Source organism: Cibotium barometz, chromosome 26, assembly GCF_041138505.1.
Source record: "Cibotium barometz isolate CiBa-2024 chromosome 26, ASM4113850v1, whole genome shotgun sequence".
NCBI lineage: Eukaryota > Viridiplantae > Streptophyta > Polypodiopsida > Cyatheales > Cibotiaceae > Cibotium > Cibotium barometz.
Window position 1 is genome coordinate 16,471,361 of NC_141071.1, and position 4,000 is coordinate 16,475,360.

General features: G+C 42.2%; 1 long non-coding RNA gene across 1 annotated transcript; it reads right to left on the bottom strand.

The window, feature by feature from the left end:
- Positions 1 to 477: 477 nt before the first annotated feature.
- Positions 478 to 2,531, bottom strand: LOC147623729 (uncharacterized). Its single transcript, XR_015269207.1, has 2 exons — positions 1,093 to 2,531; positions 478 to 533 (listed from the first exon to the last, which is right to left on the bottom strand). It is a non-coding gene; the product is annotated as an uncharacterized LOC147623729 (long non-coding RNA).
- Positions 2,532 to 4,000: the final 1,469 nt, after the last annotated feature.

A 4,000-nucleotide genomic window follows, 5' to 3' on the forward strand; every position in this document is an offset into this window, starting at 1 on the left:
AATTAGTTTTGCAAGAGCGTGCTTATGCATCTTAAACTTGCTCACAAAGATTTCAGAGGTGAAAAATGCTAGTAGCATGTAAAGTCCAAATTCTAGCAAAAATCTCACATGGTTGTATAATGACAATAGAACCACTATAATTAATGAACCAAATACCAAAGGCATAACCTCTAAGGGTAATCAGGGAGCTTTACCATACTTACAACACGAGGCTTCAAAAAACCTTCCACAACCCTCCAAAAGACTCTGGATTTCTAGCAAGAAGCATGTAAAGCTTATACATTCCACAAATGTCATACATGGATTATCCACATTTGGCATAAGTAATGCCATTCCATAGTTGCCATGCAAAATTGTCAGAGGGTGTGACTTATGTTTGAACTAGCAGTTCATCCTTTGCAGATACTTTTTGAGACAAACCTCCACTTAAGTCCATATGCTAATACTTCTATACAAGGAAATAACATAACATCATAATCAAATAAAGGCCATCGTTATCAAATAGACGCCGGGCTCATCTCTTACAAACTCACCTGCATTAAAAGGCATTCCTTTAGAGTAAGTTGCAAATAAATAGCAAATTTACACATGCTGGAGTAATTCACACATTAATCTGCCCTTAGATTAAGCCTTCAGACATTGAGAAATTGAAGTGGTCGAGAAAGTGCAATCATTTACGAGTTTAAATACATCTCAAAGTGGCAATCTACAGACTAGTAAAAGACATCCTTCATGAGCATGCAGCAAAGCAATACACAAGGATAAAGCTAGAAAAAAACTGAAGTGGCTGAGAAAGTACAATCACTTAAATTTCAAAACATCTCAAGGTGGCAGGCTATCACTTAAAAGGCATCCTTCCTGACAGAAGAGCAATCCATCCACCTATCAACACACACTCCTAACCACATTCCACACCCTCTCACCCAAAATAGAAAGTGAATCTATGTTTGAGAGTACTCTCGTGCTAATCAAGGAAGAACTGGATACATCCATTTCAAGAACCAAACTACAACTCCATGCCCATTCAACATTAGAATAGAACAACCTGGCCAAAGGCATGGACTGGACAAATTTCTGGTTGCAGAGAACAACCTGGAGAAGTGGCTGCTACTCTGAACTCTTAATTAGGAGATCAATGGCGACAAAACGCAAAACATGAGCCATGGGGAAGCACACTTGCATGACTTCTGGATATCCTGCAAACCGATAATTAGCTCCCAGTGGGAATACTGGTGGCATACTACTTGCATTCTATCGCAAAAAATTGGTTTTTTGATGAGCTAACTAAAGGCAAAAGTAATTACTTTTGACCCACAAATCATTTTGGCACACACAGCGACTTAACATTTTACAATACCCACATATCCTAACACCTAGACACATCCAAAGAGTACTAGCCAACAACCTGAAGATCACATCATATTCTGGATATGTCAGTCTTGCTGTCTAATATGAGATAAAATCAAAGCCCCATCATAAGAATTTATGGTCCAATTCAATGTAGAACCTATCGCTGAAGAGCATTTCAACATTTCCATCGTTTTGGAGCACAGAGCACTCGGTAAGGACCAACAGAAACCACAGGGCATTCAACGTGACAAGATTACAGACCATCGAGAAGTACCAAACCAACGCTGAATGTATGCTTTGCACCAGTAAAGAGAACCTCACAAATTGGATTTACAAACCCGGGAAAGGTGATTCTTCAAGAACCACATGTCTACATGTAAACCTCAGATCAAATCAAAGCAGCGTATACAGTCCACTGATCTGATATATCATATAACTCTAGTAGTAGTGGAAGAGCTTCCAGTTGCAAACCATATTTAACTCCGACCATTTATACAAGGCCTGATTTAAAAAGGGGCGCTTATTATGAAATTGAAAGCCTCCGTGTCTTATTCTTAGATGAGACCCACAAGTGAAAAGGCAGTGGTATGACTGACCTGAAGAAGCAAAGATTTGGGCACTGTCTCCATTGGATGGACATCTCTATCTTTAAGGCTACATTTGGTCCGGCGCCCGATCTCCTCGATGACATAGCCTGGTTTACTCCATGGCGGAATCGGCTAATTTTGCAGCGTTAAAACAAGGAGCCATGGCAAGAGATAGGCAGGCCCATGTGGGCATTATTAGAACCTGGAGTTGAAGACGATCATCATGATGGGGCTGGAGAGGCAATACTCCTGCTGAGAGTCCCCGGAAAGCGCCGCCACTAGCACTAGGAGGCAGTAGCGCAGCAGCTGACCCACCAGCAGGCAACACATGAAATCGAAAGCCATAACGCTCCACAACGCAACCCTAATTACGAAGCCCACACCAATAGAAGCCCCTTGAGAGACGAGACAACGAAACGGCGTTTGTCACAGAGGCGACTGTCGGATCTGTTACGAACTTTTGTGTGAGCCGGGAGAGATGATCAAGTCAGAGGATAAGATCCCAGATTGACGACTGTGCACCGCACGTGGGTAGCCGACAGGCTGGAAGCCTACGGGGTTCTATAGCCTAGGCCCTCTACACACGAATCTGGAAAGCGGCTAGAAAATTACTCCTCCTAAGGCCCTTTACCGCACTCGGCCAATCTCATACATCGTCCACGATGGCCGCTTTACACACCGCCTGCATGCAACCTTGCCCGATTGCCACACTGCTCTTGCCCCTGTTTCGCCTCTACGTGGGCAGCCGAGCTTGGCTGCCCAATCTGGGCGTACCGATCTCCAGCCAATCTCGCGGTGGACCATGTTGCATTCCTTTCCGCTAGAACGCAATGATAAGATCGGTGTTGTTGCTTGGGGGTTGCAGACCGATTTTTAGCACCTTCCGATTTGCAGACCCCTACGTTTGTTTTTTTTTTTGTCTTGCTCCTCTCTCTCCGTATCTTCTATATTTTCTGCATGTTCTGTATTCCGTATCTTCTGCATCTTCTCTATTAGCGTTTATCATCTGCATGTTATGTATTTCGTATCTTTTGCATCTTCTGTATTAGCGTTTATCATCTGCATGTTCTGTATTTTCTGCATGTGAAGTATTTCGTATCTTCTGCATCTTCTCTATTAGCGTTTATCATTTGCATGTTGTGAATTTTTTGCATGTGAAGTATTCCGTATCTTCTGCATCTTTTGTATTAGCGTTTATCATGTGCAAATGACAGTATTCCATAGTCTAGGTTGGCTACTATTGAGTGTCGCCACAGGTTCTAGAGGCAAACGAGAGGAAAGATTTTGAACTCAATTTCCTCCTTAGATACAAGGTTATTCTATGATCCCAAAGTACATTTCACATCTATCAACATAATAGGGAGCCAAAGTTTGTAAAAAATGATAATTGATTAATTAGCAAATGAGATGCTCTTTTTTCCCAAACGTGTTTCTAAGGTTTCATCAAATGTTGCATGTGGTTTTGACAAATTATTTTGACAGTTACAACAATCTGGGCTTGAAGGGGAGGGATACAACCCTTCACAAAGGCGCGCATGCAAGAGCAATCTGTAAACAGAGGTGAATTTTAGAGTGGAGAGGGTGTAAAGGGGGTTTAATGAAGAAAAGGCGGAGACCACCATGGGCATTGGAGAGAGAACCCTGCAGTTGCAAGAGAACCCACAAAGAAAAACTGCAATTAGAAGAGAACCCATAATACAAAAGACCAAATATAGACAAACTTCACCAGGTGATCGCAGTTTTTAAGCATCATCGTCGTTAACCTTCTTTGTGATTTGGTATGGACCTCAAAATCTTGAAGAGAGCTTGTAAACTTTTCCAAGTTTCACGTAAGAGTCTTTAGTGCTTCTCAACTTAAAGCATACCGTGATAATTTATAATTTAAAAAATGACTATAGGGTATGGTGCATAAATTAATTATTAAGGATTGGAGACTCTCCTTGCTTGGTCATGCCCTCTTGCTATGTCTCCCTAGTGACACCCTGGACCGCGTGGGGATTGCTTCAAATGGGAAGAGTAGCTCATGAGAGATGCTATGCTCTTGGTGCCTAGCCCCATGCATG